At 43.8% G+C, this 22,227-nt stretch overlaps 1 protein-coding gene across 2 annotated transcripts in view; it reads left to right on the top strand.

Moving 5' to 3' along the window:
* EPCIP (exosomal polycystin 1 interacting protein) overlaps positions 1 to 22,227 on the top strand; it is a 228,546-nt gene that overhangs the window by 65,710 nt on the left and 140,609 nt on the right. Inside the window, exon 1 of one of the 2 annotated variants that reach the window (XM_069204023.1) lies at positions 18,264 to 18,399. The exons of the other annotated variant lie outside the window; for it this stretch is intronic. The gene's annotated coding sequence lies outside the window, so the exon portion shown is untranslated. Of the gene's footprint in view, positions 1 to 18,263; positions 18,400 to 22,227 lie in introns of those variants that run through there. 2 annotated transcript variants of the gene reach the window in all.

Genomic DNA, 22,227 nt, shown 5'->3' on the forward strand with positions numbered 1-22,227 from the left:
CCACACATACCACCAGCATTAACTCTTTGATTTCTCTCCTCACAGACACCACCAGTTTTAACTGTCTGATTTCCACCCTGAGCACCACCCCCACTCACACTACACACATCCTTAGTCCTACTACTTTTGTTCAATGATGTCATCCAAAGTTTCAACTCTTCCAACACTTTAGCAGTGCTAATAACCACTTACAACTTGGGAATCACCTAAACCCCACAACTGTTCCTGAACCTTTTTACTCTTAACGTGCGCAATGATCTGATCTCTAATCACGTCAGTGATGGAACCAAAGTTGCAATTGGTAGATAGGGATCATAGGCTAGTAAAACATTCATCAAAAAGTTTGCCTTCCTCTTGTGTCTGGGTGTAAAACGTGAACCTGTTCAACACAGCACTGGATATGGGCTTGAATCGATGCTCCATCCTCAACATGGCCTCCTCATACACATTTCTGTCTCCCTTGCCTTCCAGGGGTGTAAAGTTCTGAAAACCACTTGACCTTCCGAATGCAAACAATGCAGAAAAATGTTGTTCTTTCTTTCTTTCAGTAGCCATTCTTTCTTCATCAATGGCTTTAAGATATGTTACAAATTCTTCCTTCCACCTTACCCACGGAATGGGTGGTTCTCCTTTCTTTTGTAGGAACTTAAATGGAGGGTCAAATTGCATCTCAATGGTAAGCCAAATCCAATATCAAATAATAAAATAGTCCACAACTGATAAAATGTTCTCCTCAACTTATTAAAATAATGGACATACACCCATAGTGCTCACAACTTTTTTTTAAAAAAAATTGTCACTGTAGCTCAATGATGCTAAAACTTAGAATGTGGATTAGTGTGCTTTACAATGCACCCTCATAGAAACAACTTTCTGAGTGCGTACCAACATAAATATTCTCAGCTTGGTGCAGCACTTGTTGTCAAAATGGTGTAGAAATAGTAATACAGCACCACTCTAGGCCCTGACAAGTGTAATGCTGATAACCAGCCAGCACACAAGTATGACATCAGCGCGTTGAGGGAAATGCTGAGCGTTGCAGACTTCCTTGTTGCTCAGCAACATCAACGTACCTTGCCTCATGAAGGAAAAAAACATCCGGTTCACAAGCCTTCGACAACTGCGCTGAGTGTTGCAGCCTTACTTGTTGCCTAGCAACATCAGCGTGCAGCACTGGACAGGAGGGATGTACAGGCAGCACATTACGATACATTTACAGTTCCATGGAAACTATGGCGAAAAATATGGTAGTCATGGCATGGCCAATGCCCTCTCGGTCTTCCTGCTTGCGTGAGGCGCTCACCGATGACAGGTGGACAGAGCCGCTTTTGGGAGGTGCGACCGCACCGGGCGTTGACCTCAGGGGAGTGCTGTGTTTAGCGAAAACTTCAGAAACTTGCGATTTAAAAGCACCTGCTGAGTCGTTCCTTGTGCATTTAACCTTCAAGAAACAATTAAAATGTCAAGATACCTCTTGTGATTAATGTTCCTGCTTGAGAGAGAGATAAGAGTTTTGCATAGTGGCAGCTTTGGCTCAATATAAAGTAGCATGGAGGGTTAATATGCCTGCTGCAAAAAACAGAACTATGGGGCATATTTTAAATAAGTGACGCTGCACACAGTGCAGCACCACTTTTCTTGCACCCTTTAGCGCCGCCTTAACGACACGATTTGTGCGTCATATTTAAAATACAGTGCACCATGGCGGTAGTTAGGGGACTAGCATCAGAATTTTTTACGCTAGTCCAGTGCTGTGCAGGATTAGCATCAAAAATGTTGCCGCTAATCTTGCAAAGCACCCAGAGGCCCATTGTAACCAATGGAAGCCTCCTTCTAATTCCTGCTCTGAGCAGACGTTAAAAGTGCCGGAAAAAAAAGACGCAAAGAAATCTGACAGATTTCTTTGTGCCATTTTTTTAGCCCCCCCTAATGTGGGGATGCCCCCTTTGCATACAATATGCCTGGCGCAGGCATAATGTAGCGCAAAGGGTTACAAAGTGGCGCAATGCATGCATTGGGCCACTTTGTAAAGATGGCCCAGCGTTTTAGGCCTTCTAACGCCATATTAGTGTAAAAAAATGACGCTAATGTGGCATTAGAATGGCGCTGGGGGCTCTTAAATATGCCCCTATATTTTAAGTGGATAGCTGTGCGGATTAGTAAAGCCAGCCTTTACAAGTGCTATAAAACACATGAACGTATGTGAAAGGGGAGCGATGGAGAGATGAGGGGCACATTCGCTGGGTGGTAGTGAGTGAAACCGAGGAGGTCATGGGATGGTGGGGGTGCCAGAATAAACTGACACACAGGGCACCAGCAGTCCCAAAACCGGCCCTGCAGGCGGGACAGTATCCGAAACAGGAAAAACAGTTACAATAGCATAAAATCACCTTCAAACATCGCAGAGATCCTGGGAAAAAAGTTATCACAATTCTAAGAGAGTTAATTGCAAGAGATCTTGTCCTGGAGCAGAACTGGGAAAAATAGAACTGCTGGGTCCAGATAAAAATGGTATCACACCTCTGCTGCAAATTTAGCAGATACGTCTTCAGCTCGTCACCACTTGTACAGTTCCAGACCAGAATAAAGCATAGAATCATATTTATTTTTCGATAATCTTGTAGCACAGTACAACAGGTCTACGAGCATGCTAGCCCACTGTGTTATTACACTTGATAGAAGCATTTCAGAATACTCCTGGTACAGTGGAAGTCTAACTAAGAATAGAGGTTAAAATGCATAAGTAAATGTAACACAGTCTGTTTGTTTGACATGCTCTTAGGCTAGTGAAGTTTTTTACATTCTTTGAATCCCTTCAGATCAAACCACTGGCATTGACCCAGAGCACTAGATTTATCACAGCAAAAATTAATACATTGTATCTTCCTTTCTGGCATCTCTGCAAATCCCAAAACCTGAACACTTCCTAGCTGTCCTGAGCAGCTCTGAGGTTTCCTTGTTAGTTAATATTTACTACAGCGCTCAATGTTAACCGGATTTCAAGCTGCAATTGCTTGTAGTGTTGGTTTGCATGCCCAGGTGGTGCTAGGATCTTCAATTTTCTTTGTTGATCATATTTTTAAGTGATACATTTATTTACGTTACAGTTCTGTTCTTTTCTTAACGTGAAATACTGACTGTACATTTATAATATGAAATGGGGTGCATTAGTATTGTGGCTCTAGGATCCCAGGTAATAAAGACCACATCCACACAAAAGGCCCAGTGACCTCTGGCTGCCCCAGGATCCCAAGAAAATGCATCATACTGAAAGATTGTATTAACATGGTAATCGGTTGTTATTTTGTACATTCTTGCCAGCTACAGTGCCTCATGAGTTTCAGCATAAAAAATATAATACTAAAAGTTTGATAGACATTTTTCTGTATTCATTAAGCTATGGGAAGTCAATTCTAACATGAAACCTACTTCAATTTGAGCTATACTATCCAGTAAAACAAAAACTAATTTGAACGGGACGATTCTTGAATTAACGCCACTGTTATCTTTTTATTGAGTGTTTTGTCTATGTTTAGTTTTTGAGTTTGGAAATATATTCCATGTTTACATACATTGCCCATGGGCCTTTCCTATACTAATGAATCTGTTCTGCATCAAGAACCAGATTTGTTGTTAGCTGTGGATTGGAGTGAAAACTTTTGTCTGACAAGCACATTTGAGTTTCTCTGTAGTGATATAAATAGTGAGTGAACTAGCCAATACTCACTTGATTCAGTAGCTCCATAAAATAACCACAGTGATTGTTTGGGTTACCAGTGAGTCACAGACTAATGGGTTCCCAATGAGTCACGCACAATCAGTGCAATGGCCAGTACTGTTTTAGGCAGGGAATCACCACAACAATAGCATCTGTGGATCTTCTGAGGCAGTGTTGTGTCATGATCGGTGGTTCTGGTTACTTGTGTGTGCTGTGCATGTACAGAGTTGCACTCCTGCAAATTTCAGTGGTGTTGGAGTGTAATGTTGCAGAGGAGGTCAGGAGTACATTTAGAGGGTAGGATCGGCTTGGTGTGAGGCTTCACTGCTGCAGTGCCAGCACCATGCAAAACTTGCAAGTGAAATCAGGGCAAACTACATTTCCCAGAACACCAGCAAACTCTCACAACGTGAAATGGTAGAAGACATCTTAGATCGATTAAGTATACATTTCTCATGGTTCAGAGCATTCCTTGTTAGGCAGTTGTTGTTGCAGCTGGATCCTCGTTGCCAGGAGATTGGAATACATTGCTCTTTCATCGTGGACTGTCAAGGATCTTGTTCTGTGAGAAGTATTCTCCATAAGCATTAGAGACCAAAAGTTTAGACTTTGATTTGCACTTTAGTATTGGCTTAATCCTTTCAAGGAATATGAACATTATACACCAAAGTCATCCTTTAGAAGATTACAAGCTCTATTTCATTTGTTCATGGGAGGAACCAGTGAATCCACTAAATTGGTGTTAAGGTATTGTTAGTGACTGAGAAGTGAATGCATCTTGCCAGGACTGAAGACACAGTACTAATGAGTATTTGGTATGTTACAGCTGATGAACTATGTTTATTGAGAATCATTCAGATCACACACATGATTTATAATTTGCTGAAGGTAGTTGTAGATATAAGTACATGAATTATAGTTCAGGGTATTCGTACGTTTACAAAGACTATGTATATCTTTCGGCTCTGGGAAGTCATAGAGCCATCAGCAGCCAGAGAAAGTGACTTATACCGAGATTCCCCCAAGGTAACTCAGATGTCACACTAGAAATAGTGAATAATATTATAATTGATTAAGTGCTATAAGGGTTATTTCTTATTATAAATATCAGCACCTCTACTGTGCAGGTTGAGTCCGACAGTAATAACAGGTGAGGATGAAGACATCTACTGTCTCTTTTTCCTCTCTTGTCCCATTCACCTTTTCCCTTATCCAGCGTTACCCAGCATTGACATTGTTTGCATGTCTTTCATTGGGTTCACGGAAGTGTGAATACTTGCTGTGAATACTTGCTTTGCTCCTGTTGGAGCTAGATAGACAGCCTAGTTCAAAAGTGAAATGCTCATCTACAGGAGTTAAGTGAATTACTGGTTTATTGACTAACAAACAGATGGAAGAGCTACTGGAAGCCTGTTCTTACTCAATTTCTGCCCGTGCTACAGTCCATGATTTTTGTGAAATATACAACCACCCTCTCAATCGATTAGATATATGATGTCGTTCATATCAGTATGTGAAGCACTATTCGTCCTGGGAAGGTTGAGAACAGAATATCATGGCTGAAAGGGCACAGGCGTTATACCATGTGTAACCTCTTGACTTTGTCTTTTAAGTTAAACAGTTCATAGGTCCAACAAATTATTCATTATTTTATTTCACTTACTAAACATTTTTTATGTAAGAGTGGACACATATATATGCGTTATATGATGTTGATATTAGCAAAGATGAGGGAGTATAATGTTGCTCTCTGTTCTTGTCTTGAATATGGGGTTCTCGGTCTTCTCCTTATTGTCTAAAAGGTATGATCTATTGATACTGTAAATATTTCTTCTTCTGTGTATGATATGCGAAAAATAATTTGACTAACTTACTGTTTTCCTAAATTACGTGCTTTTTCATATTGTTTACTCTGAACTAGAATAACAGACTTACATAGCTGTTCATCACATCAAGAAAATGTGTTTTTGACCAGTGTGGGAGGTTAACTGTATCTATTGTTTCTAATATATTTTGTGAGCTCAGAATAGCTACCTTCTTGGAGAAGTGATAGTTTTTACATGTGCACTTTGGACAAATCAGCCAGGTACTACGCCAAAAATAAATTGGTGCTTCAATTAAATAGTGGCTCAGCTAGAGGGACTTCTTATTCGTTGTGTTTACTCTCTGTACGCCCAGGAGTTCTGCTTTCACCCTGTGTGTGTGCACGTGCACGAGAGTGTGTGTGTGTGTGCGTGCGCTTGCACACATTTAGAGCAGCAGTTTTACCATGTTTGTCACCCCCTGGGCAGAGGTAATACATTTCTCTTTGTGTGTTGTTTGTCCAGATGGCCTTCAAGTTAGTCTTCCTTGTCTAAGTGTGCCTACGTGGTATATATCATTTGCCATCGATTGGACAAATATACAGACGTCACATATAACACTAGATATAACACTGGCACTAGACAAAGCAATAGCAATTGTAGACGTAGAAAATAATTGAAAGTGAAGCACAATGCCTGATTGTGACATCGGTTAATGCGTAATTCAAACGGAAGAGAGAGTCTGAGGGGTGATACAAAGGGTCTGATCTCAGGTTCAAGGGAACTTCGTTCGTTCATCGTCAAAAATTCCTCATGTTACTGATTGCATGAGCACAGACGGAGGAATGATAACACCAGTCAGAAGAACTTTCAAGAGCTGCATCAGACAGGTTAACAAGACCAGAAGATGTACCCAAGGTGCTGATTATTTTAATGAAGGAGTTCCGTGGAGGTAGCCAGTTGCGTGTGCTCTACTCGAGGAGTCCTAGGTTGGGAGTGTTAGCTGGTATACGTTTCTGATTATAATTCATGCATTTCTCAGACACGATACTGACATGATGTATGCCGTTCAGTGCTGCCTTAAGCAGTTCATACAAAAAAAAATATTACTATAACTCGATTTGATGGCACTCGTTTTATCAGATTCAGGAGGGTCGAAGGCTAATAAGGTCGCCTTGCTGGGAGTGTGAGCACGTGACCCATTGGTAACAGCAAACGTCAGTGGTGAGCGTTTAGGTCATTGAACCACCTCGGCTGCAGGGAACAGTGGAAATGTATATTCAAAGAATCGTCTTCTCTGCATTTATAGGCGAAGTGTGTCTTCCCGCTACTCATAAAAGTTTAGTAAATATTTATTTACCGCATCAAGCGATAGAAGGGTCGAGTGCAGTAATGCTAGGTGATTCCAGTTTTCTAGACAAGAAATGTAACACCGACCATAAAGCCTCAAAAGAAATATGTACACGGAAATTCTACAGTGGATTCCGTACCCCCAGTATAGACAAACCATATTGTTCCAAAAAAAATGTGAAAACGTATTTCGGACGGCAGCAAATGCAAGAATAAAGCCTTTGTAAAAATAAATAAAAACAAACAACATATCGAAAAATCCTGCATGCCAGTTTTCGAAGACATTTCTACATAAAGCCAGTAGCGCTGCATGGCACTCTGCAGGGGGTTCACATAGCCTCAGAGCTAATCATTAAACCCGCCCGGCAGTACCTGCCCGCGGCCATTTCTGAGGTCAGCCCGTTTTGTGGGAAACAGAAGACGCCCCGCCCTTGCTGTGGGAGCTTCCCGTGGAATGCGAAGAGCACCTCGCGGACAAACACGGCGCGCTATCAGGAAAACATGTGGAGGTATGCTTGGATAACCCCACGTGACTGATGGCTGTTTATAAGCCTTCCGGGCTGCATAAACAGCCACCGCAAAGATCCCGGAGTGTGCATCGAGAGCACCGCACGTGGATGCGGTTAGAGCTGCCCCCAGCCTGCTGCTCGCTGTCCGCCATCCCTTCATACATTAATCCACGTGACCCCCAGCGCCTAAAGGCGAAGGACCTCACTTATGGATATTACTCATTATAAAAGCCAAGGGCCCAACGTATGGATATTACTCATTATAAATGCTAAGAGCCCAGCTGAGGGATATTATTCATTATAAAAGCCAAGGGCCCAGCTAATGCATATTACTCATTATAAAAGACAAGAGCCCAATTTATGACTAGTACTCATTATAAAAGCTAAGGGCCCAGCTAATGCATATTACTCATTATAAAAGACAAGAGCCCAATTTATGACTAGTACTCATTATAAAAGCTGAGGGCCCAGCTTATGGATATTACTCATTATAAAGACTAAGGTCCCCACGTATGGATATTACTCATTATTACGACTTAGATCCCATCTTATGGATATTACTCATTATAAAGACTAAGGGGGTCATTCTGACCTCCGCCGGTGGCGGATGCCGCCGGCCTGGCGGGAACCGCCAGAAGACGTACCGCGGTCAAAAGACCGCCGCGGTCATTCTGAGTTTCCCGCTGGGCTGGCGGGCGACCGCCAGAAGGCCGCCCGCCCGCCCAGCGGGAATCCCCCTTCCACGAGGATGCCGTCTCCGAATGGAGCCGGCGGAGTGGAAGGGGTGCGACGGGTGCAGTTGCACCCGTCGCGATTTTCAGTGTCTGCCACGCAGACACTGAAAATCTATGTGGGGCCCTGTTAGGGGGCCCCTGCACTGCCCATGCCAGTGGCATGGGCAGTGCCTGGCTGTTCCCGCCAGCCAGGTTCTGGCGGTGAAAACCGCCAGAACCAGGCTGGCGGGAAGGGGGTCGGAATCCCCATGGCGGCGCTGCTTGCAGCGCCGCCGTGCAGGATTCCCTGGGGCAGCGGGAAGCCGGCGGGAAACCGCCGGCTTCCCTTTTCTGACCGCGGCTTTACCGCCGCGGTCAGAATGCCCCCGGAAGCACCGCCAGCCTGTTGGCGGTGCTTCCGCGGTCGTTGGCCCGCCAGGGTCAGAATGACCCCCTAAGTTTCCAACGCATGGATATTGCTCATTATGAAAGCTAATTTCCCAGCTTATGAAATTAAACAAAACGAACGCCTCAAGGTTTGCACACCTGGACTCAAGCCATGCATGGTGCGGGATTCACTGACCTTCCCAAATCTAAGACTCTCTTAAGACGCTTAAGTATATGGAATTCACTATAGAAAGACGCTTAAGCTGTTTTGTTTTTTTAAACCCCTAAGTGTACACGTTTCAAGTATATACATAGAATACGTCACTTCATGATTAGGAAACTAGCAGAATTCTAAATGGATGTTAGAAATTCTTTCCTTTCTCATTTATTAACATTTTCTCTAACACGCTCGTTCTGCCTCCATCCCCCATTATCAACATTTGGTGATTAATGCACTTCCCCAACTTTCCGCACTTAAGTCTGGAGATTGCAGTTGTTACCTGCCTGTGCAATTAAGTGTGGGGACGCTTGAAAATGCGTTTGTGGAAGCAAAAAAAGTTCTACACCTGTAACCACTCTCCCAACAAAACATCAGGGCGCCCTCTAGTGAAACTTAAGAGGAGCACTGCTTAATTTGTGCAGTGGTTGCTGGTGATGGGCAACAGCACTTTGTTTTAGGGTCCAAAACCTATTGTTCTTGATCAGACTTATACCCTCAGCAAAAACTAGAAACCTGCAAAAGGGAGAATGCAGGACGTAAAGAAAGAAGACGTGACAGTGGAAGGCATCAGGAATGAAAAATAACCTGTAAGAGCGAGAACAAGACCGGAAGTGGAAGGTGGTGGAGGGAACGGTACCAGCTGGAATCAAGACTAGGCGGCTAGCTATTCGCACAGGTGGAGGGCTCCCAAGAAAAACTGTGTCCCCTTCACTGATCTTTGTTACAAACTAAGCACTGACGAGGAAATATAGGAGTCTGCAAATAGCACATGCACCAAACACCACTTTTTCACTTTCATTTATACAAGTTACTCCTTTTTTACAGGTGAGTCCTGATTCTTCGATCATCAGGCCCTAATTCTTTAACCACAGGCGTTCTATCTTATGCATCGATTGTCATAAAACTCTACTCTGGCAACGCTTTTGTTAATTTTAAATAAATGCCCCAGTTTTTGGTACAAAGGTCAGGTCAACCTGCGAATCAGAAGTGAAAGGTATGTTCTCCTTTCACATGCACCTCTAGAGTCTTAAATACTAGGAAGGGGGGTGGATATATATATATATATATATATATGCTGGTCACCCTAGCTTGCAGGGACTAGCGCAATTTCATTTGCAAACATTATGTTTCAGTGCAATATGCAAGAAGAGTTGTGGCCCTTCTTCTCCACTCTTCTTTCTGAAGAGTGAAACGTTGCAGTGTATACACTGAGGCCCGTATTTATACTTTTTTAGCGCCGCATTTGACTCAAAAACGGTGCAAACATACAAAATACAATTGTATTTTGTAAGTTTGCGCCGATTGTGAGTCAAAAAACGACGCAAATGCGTTGCTAAAAAAGTATAAATATGGGCCTGAGAGTTGAAACCGCCTTTGTGACTCTTAATATAACTTTTGTATATTGGGAGACAGGTTTTTGTAGACGCAAAGCCTTCGGTTTTGCACCCGCATAATCCATTGGTGTGTTAGAGCCTGTGTTTTCCAGGTTGTTGCTCTGCCAAAAAGTAACATATACTCAGATTTTCAAACTGACTACTAATTATGGAAATAATCTTTAATGAAATTCACTGTATATAAAATCGTTCCTTACGTATTCATTCTGCCTATCGTGAAATCCTGGATGCATTTTACAATTTGGTTAGTCGAGGTGCCCAGCCCACATTTGTTCTTCATATTGTATCTGAATCTGAGCCATGGCAATCAGCACGAGAGCTAGATTTTCAGTGCCTTGTAAATTTCTGCATCATACCATGCCTGTCTTCCTTAACAAATAATCCACACGTTACTCCAACACATACAGAGATAGGAAGTATTGCTTAATAAAACGTCCATTAATATTACAAAAATATTATCAAACACAAATAAAGAACAACTTCAGTTATTTCATTTTATGTATGTCCATCCATTCCAGCCAACATCTAGTATCTTTACCTTTTTAGGGTCGAGCCTGCGTTGCATGCGCTCGCGCATGCGTATCGCAGCAAGAGGCTTTAGTTATTAGAAAAGGGCTCGGAGCCCTGTCGACATCACGTCAGTGTTTTTTAGTGGTTCGTGGGCTTGCCTATTAAAATCCACTTGCTTTCATTAGTCGAAGGCATGCACACGTCATGCCTTTTCCGGTGGCTAGCCCTCCTCGAGCGCATCGGCCAAGTACAGAAAACATGCGAGGCTCGCTGTTTTCTGTCCGGCTCGTGGACTACTTTTTCTCTATTTTACTAGCGCGATTTCGCTTGGCAGAAGTCGAGCGCTTTACACAGTTAATTGCACTTTTTCGGTTACGTACATAAATACACTTTTGCCGATAGGTGAAAAGTCAGGTTAGGAGTTTACAACGCTATCAGCTCTAACATGAGCAAACGCGAGACCCGTTGCATTGTAAATGCTTGTTTATATTTGTTGACTTTGCCACGAGCCAGTTTTCTGCTAAGAATTTATTAAATATGTATTTGCTTAATTAAGCCAGCCTCGCAGTACAGTACCACTTCCAAGACAGGGTAGCTGGCAGATCCCCAGCTGCAAGCCACCTCAGGGGTCACATGCTGCAGTGTTGCAGCACGTGGCCTTCATTGTAGAAAGAGCAATGCAAACCTGCGCTACGTGCAGAGCGTGGAGATACACGCTCCATATGGAAATGTTGTAGGAAAAGGGTATTTTAATATCTTTAGCGCCAGTTGTTTACTACAGTCAAAAGCAGCCTTTTGATGATCAGAGGATGGAAATGGTTCTCCTATGTCACAGCGGAAAGAGCGTGTGTTACCCCTTGCTTCTTGTCTCATCAGTGCCCACGGTCTCCCCAGCTTCCTTCCGGTCACGTGGTCCCCACACATGAAGGGTGGTTGCAGTACCATTCCCTCACTGCCTGTCTTTTCTCCATTATCCCGCCGGATTGCACGGCCCCATATGTAAACTGTGACCATTGGTGGCAGCAATTAATGACAAGTGGTGTGGCGGGGGTGAAGGGGACTGTGGGATAAATAACAAAAAATAAAATAAAATAAATACTTACCTGCAGCTGCGACCGCCGTCTCAGTGTTCTTCTGCTCCGGTCCCGACTCCTGATTCCCCACGGGCTGGTGCACACTGCACAGGCTCACCAATCAAGACACTGATCTCATGCTGGTAATACTGTTTGCCAGCATGAGAGCAGCACCATGTTTGGCCTGAGTGAGCTGTTTTAACAATCGCTGTGGGCCTGGGAGCCAATGCCTCTTCTCCACCCAGCTTAGCAGCGCATCTCAGTTGGAGAGATCTAAGTGCACATGTGGGTTTGACCATCCTTGGACAGGCAGCCACCCCGACATGCGCACTTACAGTGCGCACTACTCTTCCTCCCCCTTGTGTAATCATGGCCCCACCCATCCTAGACTCAGCTTATCGCCCTAAGAAAAATTAAATGATAATAAAATGTTTTTATTTTTCACGTTTCTCTCTGCTGGCTCTCAGTGTGGAGGGTGACGCTCCTCCACCATAACGGAGGAGCCGCTGCTGCATACATGCCCACATTTCAGAACAGAAAAATGGGACGTTTTGAAAAAAATCAGGGGAATGTATTTTCCCTATTGACTTCTATTGAAAGAGAGATGATTTTAGGTGGGCGACAGATGAAACAACGCAATTTTTAGCTTAAAAAATTAGGAGCCACCCAACTGAGTAAGGTCTGTTGGCAAGTATGACTATGACTATAGTATACATAAAGGAGTGCAGTTGTAGAGCAGTATCATCTGAGCACTCCACAGCACCGACCATCACCGGATCTGTTCACATACATCACCACTTACTGCACATTGTCCTAACCATCATGTTCTGTCTTGCTGTGTCGCTAATGTAACACAAGGTCAGTGGTGCCTTTGCTTCCTTCACTTATAAGAATCAAGTGGTTGACATACTAGCCTTGCAGTCACAAATGCTGTGATCCACAAATTTGCATTCAATAGGTAATGTGCTATTGTCAATCCAGAAAGATACAAGATTTTAATAATAATTTAGTAATACTCCATTACAAGGCTGACTTGGAGCTGAGATGGAGACATTCACGTGGCTATTCACAAAGATAAGTTAAATGTGTTAATTTGCTCTTACACTTCGCTCCTTTTGACTATTCACAAACTCCATGTGTAAAGTTACTCAAAAGTGTAGGCTGACATGCCTCCACCCCCTGAAAAAGGTGTGGAACCTAATTTAAAAGTATAAGTTACTACTAGAAAAAAGTGTACTAAGCCTGTTATCATACATTGTCAACCCTGGTAATGAAAAACACAAAGGATATAAATAGGGGTACAGCCTGGTAGTGCAGCACCATCGGATAGAAAATAATGGAAGTAAGAACTTAAAAATAAAGGTCTGAGTTAGAGTACTTTACTATTGCTTTGTGCCCCATTTTGGCTGTAGGAACTATATAAGTGCAGTTTGTTACTCTCTTGTGGATGGGTTTACACCCATCACTAAATCCCTTGTTGAACCTTGCTAAACCCCTGCTTACTCCTCTCTAAGCCTCTCCACATTATTGATATTTATTACTCATTTTCCACCCACTCCTGTTGTCCCTCCCATATTGACTACTAAACTGCATACCTATGTGTATGGAGACTCCACAGTCACAACAGACATTGTTTCATGCATGCATATAGGGGAGGCGGAGGCATAAACACCGCATTTGGGTAGCATTTTGTAGTACATTTGTAGTGTTGCAGAACATACTACAAAACATAGTGAAATGAGCTGAATAATCACACTGTTCACGTTTTGCTTGGTTAATCAAAGATGTATTTAATGAAGATTAAAACGTCAGAATAATCACCCCAGCACCCTGCGAGCTGTCATCCACTTTCCATAGCTCCAACAGATCTCTGCCCTCCCGCAACATTCTAAACGACTCATACATGCATGAGGCAACAAAAAGGGGAAACAGATTTGGAATACATCGCAAGATACTACAGTTAGTTTTTCCTTTTTATGAAAATTTAGAAAAAAAAACAAAAACACAAAAACAATAATACATCCTTATCGGTACCTCAAAGCTAGACTATGAGTACTAACACTTCTCCCCCAGATCCTATTGGTATCTCAAAGGAAGATTATGAGTTCTAACACTTCTCCAAACCGGCATTTCACACAACATTGAACCAGCATCCATGCGAACTTCTGTATTTGCCAGATTACCCCTTTGCAACTTCGAGAACCTCTATCACCTTACATTCTGACCATTGTCATTCCGTGGGCCACTACCCAACACATCTTTGGTGCCCATTGTGATTTTGGCCATTTTCCCCACATTCCACCAGTTCCGTCCATTCACGCGAATAGCATTGCTGTACACTTTGTCCACCTTTAATGGTTCAGAAAACTTCAGATCACCCTTCTTGACAAACCCCGGCAACTTGACCCGAACCCAATCACCAACAACAAACCGGACACTCTTAACATTTCTGTTCCTATCGTAATCTGTTTTTTGTCTATCTTGAGCAGACTCAACATTAGAACAAACTTTAATGTCAATTTCTTCCTTACACGTCAAGTGTTTCAGAATTTTGGACAGCCAAACTTGTCTAAAAAAAGTGGCAGGTTTCCTTCCTCTAACAGCTTCAAACGGGGAACCTCCTGTGCTTGAATGGGGTGTTGTCCTGTAAAACCACAACATGCTTTGCACAGAAGCTTCAATCACACACCCCTTAGCTTAAGCCCATTGCAAGCATTCCCCAACCACACAATTGAAACGTTCAACTAAACCATTTGTTTGTGGCTGGTAAAGTGAAGTTTTTAAATGTTTGATTGCACACGCATTCAGAAAGCCCTCTACCTCAGAACATACACATTGCACACCGTTGTCAGACACAAGCTCCTTAGGAAACCCTTCATCCAAGAAAATCTCTTTCAGGAAAGACACCACAGATTTAGAAATGGCCTCAACTATGAACTTTACATGTGGCCATTTGACATAGTAAACCACCATATACATAAGCATATCGTACCTTAGGTGGAAGTGCATTGAAAGGCCCTAATAAATCAATGCCAACCTTTTCCCATGGAACAGAGGGACACTCAATAAGTTTCAATGGAGGAGTTGCTGTCTTCATTGACTTGTCACATGTAGCACAAATTGTGCAATTAGAAACTAAAGCATCAATATCTTTTTCCATTTGCGGCCACCAATAGTATTCTCTCAACCTCCTTTTGGTAAGTGTGGAACCCAAATGCCCTTCATGTGTTTTTTCCAAAATGACACTTCTAATGACACTTCTAATAGAACCTGGAGGCACTCAATAGCACCCCATCCTCAATAGTCAACTCATCCATCACCTTAAAAAAAGGTTGAGAACCTAAGTCTAAACTCTTCTCATGAGGCCAACCTTCCTTGACATAAATCATGACTTTAGACAGGAGGGCATCATTAGTAGAAGATTGTTTCCTTTGGGCCTCTGAAAACGATCCCGTCCGTTCAAACTCTATAGCAGCAATGAAACAATCTTTATCCTGACTACAATCTTTGCTTCCATCATTCTTTTCAACCGGATGTCTGGAGAGATAATCTGCTCTCACATTTTTCCCACCAGAAATGTGTATAACTGAAAAAACAAACTGTAATAATCTGGCTGTAAATCTTGCAATCCTTGGTGTGCTACTTCTAACATTGGTCCCATTGAGGATTAAAACCAAAGGTTTATGGTTGGTTTGCAACAAAAAATGCCTTTCCCACAGATATCATTTAAACTTTTCAATGGCCCACCAACATGCCAACAATTCTTTCTCTATCACTGAATAGTGTATTTCATTTGGTCTAAGAACTCTAGATGCAAAACCGATGGTGTATTCCTGCTGCCCATTTGTCTGGGATAAAACTCCCCCCACTCCAGATTTGCTGGCATCAACCGTCAAACAACTTTTTAGATTGGGGTCATAGGATTATAAAACCTTATCTTTACGTAATTCTTGTTTAACATTGTTGAAAGCTTCCACACACTCGGCAGCCCATCTAAATTATGTATTGTTCTTCAGCAAATTCGAAATTGGTCTGACCAAAACAGGAAAATTCTCAATAAATCTTGAATAGAACTCACAGAGCCCCAGAAAAAACTTGACACCCATTTTGTCCTGAGGTTCAGGAGCCTTCACATTCGCCTCTACAAGACCACGTTTAGGATGCAAAACTTCTGCCGTAATGACATGACCCAAATATTCCACAGGTGTTTGCAAAAACTGACACTTTTCTCTTTTTAAAACAATACCTGCATCATCAAACACTTTCAAAACCTTACCCAAAATCACATCATGTTCATGGCGATCACCGGCATTAATCAAAACGTCATCTTGAAAGACACACACCTTCTTAATGTCTTTAAGTATAGTAGCCATTATTATTTGAAAGACTGATGCTGCTGATGCCAAACCAAACGGCATACGGCAATAATGAAAAGGTCCCCAAGGACATACAAACGCATTATAATGATGTGAATCAGGTGTCAGTTCTACTTGGTGGTAGGCAGAAGCCAAGTCAAGTTTTGTGAAAACCTTTGCCCCAGCTATGCCAGCTATGCAAGAAAGCATTTCACAGATTTTTGGCAGGGGATGTGAGTCTACCCAGATCTCCCTGTTGAGAGCCCTCAAGTTGATGCACACCCTCAACTCTCCGTTCTTCTTTTTGGCTACCAACAATGGAGACAAACATAATGAGGACTCAACAAGCTCAATGATACCTTTCAAATGCAACCCCTTCAACTCTTTTTCTAACTCATCCCTGACACTGAACGGTACACCTCTCGATTTATGCTTTATGGGAAAGGCATTGTCTTTGACCTTTATTTTGTGCTTAAAACCTTTCACTTTGCCCAATTCTTCCGAAAAAACTTTAGGAAACTCATTGAGCACATTTTCAATATCAGTGGAATCTCTTATTACTATAACCTGCTCACACATACCAGGACGTAACACCATTCCGAAAAGGCCTTGATGAAACCAACCCAAAATATTCAACCCTTTAACCGCCACATATACCTTCCCATGAAGGCATCGCCCCCTCAATGCAAGAATGTCTTAAAAAAAAAAAAAGATCAATCCTCTTTCCTTCATATGAAACAGGTGATCTGTCAGGTGGATTCAGCTTACGTGTACCCCAATTTTGTTCAAACAGTTCCTGAGTAATCATAGTGATTCTGGCCCCAGAATCTACTAACAAACTTATATGTTTCTTGCCAACTTGTACCAAAATGTATGGATCAACACAGTGTTCCGGATTTCCACTTTTTACATTATCTTCGTCAATAGACAACACCATGTCTTGCATGTCATTCATCAAATCATCCATCCCACCCTCACACTCTTCAACCACAGCACAAATATCAGTTTTTATGCCTGATACTTTGACATACTTTGGCAAAATGACCAGTTTTCCCACACAGTCTTCATTGAACATTTTTCGCCAGACACAATTTCCCACCTTTCTGATGTGGCACGTAGCCACACCTGAAACATACATTTGTTTGTTTAAAAAACTCTTTTTGTTTGATATGTTCCTACTACTAGATAACACCTTAGTCACTTTACGTTTGTCATCCACTCTTTGAACCACATTAACTCGAACCCCGTGTACGTTTTCCAAATCCTTTGCAGATCTAATCGCTGTCTCAATGCTCTTGGCGACTCTAATCGTATCACTTAGTGAGGGATCTCCCATGGACAATAACTTTTGTTTGATGGATTTATCAGAACAGTGACAAATAAATTGATCCCGAATTAACTGATCTGTAAAAGTCTCAAAACGACACTCCGATGATAGTTTCCTCAATGCAGAAATGTAAGTGTTTACATCTTCTGCACTCTTCTGTTCCCTTCTGAAGAACTTATGTCTTGCTACCACCAAAGTAGGTGGAGCATCAAATCTGGTAACCAGATTTTTTAATGCTTCTTCAAATTCATCTAGTTCTTCTCCCTCTTCCAGTTGAACTTCCAGTAGATGTTTGAAACTAATCTGCCTTCAAAACCCAGGGAATGCAGTAATTAAAATGTCTTCCTTTCAGCCCTGAATCTTGAAACACCTATTGCACCTAAATATGTCTCAAATGCATCATATCACTGCTTCCATGGTATAGCAGGCTCACTGGTGCTTCTAAGAAAGGAGGATTCACAGATTGCATTTTTAAAACCGATACAGAACTCGCACTGAACCCGAAGACTGGAGCTGTTTCGGTAGACAGGTGCCACGAACAGGTTATGTATCCACTATGAAAGATGTCAGTCAACAGTAAAACAAAATGGTTCTGAAAAGTGATGCTTTAGCTAACACTGGAGAAGCTTAAAGACTTGGTGCTATCCACAAGAGTACAAGGTATATGAACAAGGCATCGTATTAAAGTAAATACAGATGTTTTCTTCTTGGCGTAAAAAAAAAGAAAATATTAGCCAGTTATATAAAATTCAGGGTAACACAAAAAGGCTCAGAAACTTTAAGATGGCCACCACATTTACTTATGAAAGAAGGAAGTTTCTTCATTCACAATCCGACCACGTCATTCTGTGAAAACGAAACGGACTGAACAAATCCAGAGAAATGTTGCGCAGGCTCCAACGAGGAGTGAACACACCAAGCAACTTCGTCCTGACACAGTGCTCATTTGAACAGCTCAGGGAAGCGAAAGAAGAACAACGGTTAACACCTCACCGAGTTTTGATCTTCATGTCAGCATGCGATACATGATGGTGTTGCCAGGTAAGATTCCTTGCTAGGGTTACTCAGCTCGTCGCCAAGTGAAATGAGCTGTATAATCACACCGTTCACGTTTTGCTTGGTTAATCAGAGACGTATTTAATGAAGATTAAAATGCCAGAATAATCACCCCAGCACTGTGCAAGCTGTCATCCACTTTCCAGTGCTCCAACCGATCTCTACCCTCCCGCAACATTCTAAATGCCCTCATACACGCACGCAGCAACAAAAAGGGGAAACAGACTTGGAATACATCGCAAGATACTACACATAGTTTGTGAAAAGCACCCACTATGTCTCTAGTAAACTTAATAGTGACTAAATAGGGAGTTCAAAATATGAAAACAGCAAAAATAAAAGATCAATTTATTTAAAAAATTGAATGAGAATTGCTGAAAAGCCAACTGTTTCTGTGCAAGATTATGTAAGTCAAATTAATTCAAACAATTAATTTTTTGAGAAATTTAGATGCAGCAGCAAAAATAGCTTTATCTTTTTTACGTAGGGTGAAATGATTGCTGTAATTTGTTAACTTTGTTCATAAATATTACTTAACCTTGTTTACTTACGACGATAAAGATTTGAGTCACAATTGTTCAAGGGTAATTTCCTTCTAAATGTATTCTCCTTCTGGGGGTGGCTTGGGGCGTTCAAGATGGCGGTCGCACTCTAAGAGTGGTCCAGACTACTCCGTCATCCGATACCATCCGCATCTATATTCACCCAGAAAAACGTGTACCGCAGGGCAGTTTCCCTCCCCACAGGCCCGGTGCCCCGACGGAGGTTCCTGCTTCGTTCCCTGGGACGAGGGGAAGCCAGTGATCCAGAGGCCCTGCACCTGCAGGCCCACAAGATGGCAGAAGCGACCAGCTGAGAGGCCTGGTTGGTAAGCACAGCACTTGACTGCGACACTAGCCGGAGGTGGCTGGGGAGCTGTGCCGGTGTGAAGTGCACTGTGTCCATCAGAGACATCGCTTGGAGCGGCCTGTGGAAGCCCTGGCTGCGGAGGGACCGTGGCTGAGGGTCAAGCCATTGGAACGCGTGGCTGTGCGGAGCGGCCAGCCGGGGGTCTGGTGAGCCAGAGCTGCACCTGAGTATGATACCGGGCAGCAGCGCCTGAGAAACCGCACTGGATTGAGGAGTCCCTGTATCCTCCAGAAACACAGACCGGAGAGGGCTTCTGGCACCCAGGGCCCAGAGAGGCCACTGCCGGGAGTTGGGCCACTGGAGAGCACGGCCCGGGACGAAGTGGAGCAGAGAAAGGAGGACGCCTCCAGCCGCTCTCCCTCAGAGGAGACGCTCACTCCCCTGGCCGGGTACGGGCAGGGAGCGCAGTCCCTGGAGGTGTGCAACCCAGAGGGGATTCGATCTGGTGCTTCCCCTGTGTGACAGACCTGGGCCTGAGGCGGTGAAGTGACCGGAGCCTGAGGGAGCTTAGGTCCTGCCGCCGCAATTGCACATTTCCTCCTATGGGGCATCGTCCCCCCTGGGATGTCACCCATAGGGGTGCAGAGCCTTGCAGTGTGTCCCGGGAGCAGTGGCCCGGCCCCACAGTCCCAAAGAGGGGCCTAGTTGGTGCTTTGGACGGTCCTGGAGATGGAACTGAAGCCTGGACCCTGAGGAGGAGGGGCTAACTTGAGGCCCAGCGGATAAAAGTTAGGGCCCAGAAAAATCCAGAAAGGCCGGTGACTGAGAGGACCCAGACAGAGTGATGCAGCCGTGCTGATGAGGTAGAGGGGCCGTAAGACGTGGCAGTGATATGATCTAGCAAGGTTTTTCAGATGTCTGCAAGCGGTATGTGAAAGCTCCTGGAGGTGCCAGCTGCGGGCTTTATAGGCTCTGTGGAGCCTCGACGACAGTGAAAGACAATGTGATGCAATTTGTGGGGTCAAAAATAACTGCCGAATGTTTCTTGGCCCTCGGGTGGTGTCCAGAGAAGGAGAAAAGGACCTCCACGTGTAAGTCTCCAAATAAGTAAGTGGGTCAGAGACTGTCTGGACCATACGAGCATGGGCTCCCCCAGACCGCATAATACCTGAGGGCTGTGGAAGCAGAAGGCTTAGTCCGAGCCAGGTTTGAGGGGCCTAGAGTGCTGCTGGGGTCGTTGGTCGGACCTGCCGAGTGCACTGTAACAGCGAGCTGTCCCGTGATTGTGGTTGACTTGAGATGGGGAAGGACAAACAACAAAGGCCGAATGCCTCTCAGCCGTGTAATGATAAGTATACTACTCCAGCAGGGGTCCGCAGTGATGACAACATGGAAGCCTCTAATGCTGGATCAGGTAACACAGATAGGATTTTGTAGGCGAACCACACATCCCAGGCTGCGGGAGAGGATAAGATCGGGGAAATACAAATCAATATGGGCTTGCTTCGGCAGGATTTGAAAAATGCTACAACTCAGATAACTGACGCAGAGAACCGTGTATCAGCAGTGGAGAATGAAGTCACAGAATTGAAGACCAAGGTCAACCGTCTGCTCACTCGTACTCACAAGCTCCAACAGCAGGCCGAAGATGCAGAAAACAGTTTGAGGCAAAATAACTTGTGGTATTTTGGATTCCTGGGAGTGGTTAAGGGGGGTCACAGACTGTAAACTTCCTTGAGACCTGGCTGAATTTGTGGATGTCACCAGATAGACTGACCCCCCAGGGTTTGCGGTGGAGCGTGCACACAGGGCTCTGTTGTTCAGGTCCCCCCGAGGTGCCTCCCAAAGCCATTATAGCTCACTTCTTCATCTTCTGTGACTGGGACTGTATCCTGAAAGAAGCGCGTCTACAATCTGACCTGTTTTCAAAATTCGAAGATTTTGATTTTTCCGGATTACTCATGAGAGGTCCAGGAGTATCGACACTTCTCTGAACTGGTCAAGCAAAAGCTGAGGGCACTTCAGCTTACTTATATGTTCCTAGCTCGTCTTAAAGTCCTGCATGCTGGAATAGCGCATGTTTTTGATATCCCGGAATAAGCGTTGGAGTGGGTGACAGAAGAACATCACCTGCAGAGGGACACCCGATCGTCGTCTTTCCTGACCCTGGATACAGGCCGTGAGGGAGGAATCGCAGCCACGGAAGCCTGGCCGCAGAAGAGATATTGCATCCAGTTTCGCCAGTGGCAGGGGTGTGCAGCCTTCCTCCTGCTCGCCGAGTTCTGGCTCCTCTGCACCGCGGAGCAGGCGGAGGAGCGAGACAGGGAGAGACTGAGGCAGACGCCGTTGGTATAGTCTAAGCTATATGGAGAAAGTTACGCAATGTACATTAACTCAATAGATGGTATCTTTAATCCTACCATGGGGACCCTTGAAGTTGGGCTGACAGATGCTTCTTCTTGTTAGGGGGGAAGTATGGGAGTGGGGTAGTTGGGGGGCGATGGGTTGTGTTTGATAGTACCTTTGCACTAGATTTGTTGTTGTTCTTCCTTTTATTGTCATACAGGTCTCTTCATTTCTCATCCATCTCCGATGGTGTTCTGCCTAGCCCAGTCAGAGGAACTGTAAATACTAAGAGGGTCCTAGGGACCCCTGTGTGGGTTCAGGAGCTGGCCACATATGTTGACGTGCTTTTTTAATGGCTGTATACGATGTGGTGTCCTGGAATGTAAATGGATTATTGGACAAGATCAAATGCACAGCAGTGCTCAGACATATGGAAAGGCTTCATCCCTCCATTTTGTTTTTACAAGGGACACACCTCATGGGAACTTCCTGTCCCTTCCTGGCTCGATATGGGTTTAACCGAGTATACCATGTGGGCTTCACCCGCGACTCCCATGGGGTAGCGATACTTATGCATAGGGGATTTCCCTTGGTGGTGCATCAAATAAGGCTAGATGC

The sequence above is a fragment of the Pleurodeles waltl genome, chromosome 8 (assembly GCF_031143425.1).
Source record: "Pleurodeles waltl isolate 20211129_DDA chromosome 8, aPleWal1.hap1.20221129, whole genome shotgun sequence".
NCBI classification, from domain to species: domain Eukaryota; kingdom Metazoa; phylum Chordata; class Amphibia; order Caudata; family Salamandridae; genus Pleurodeles; species Pleurodeles waltl.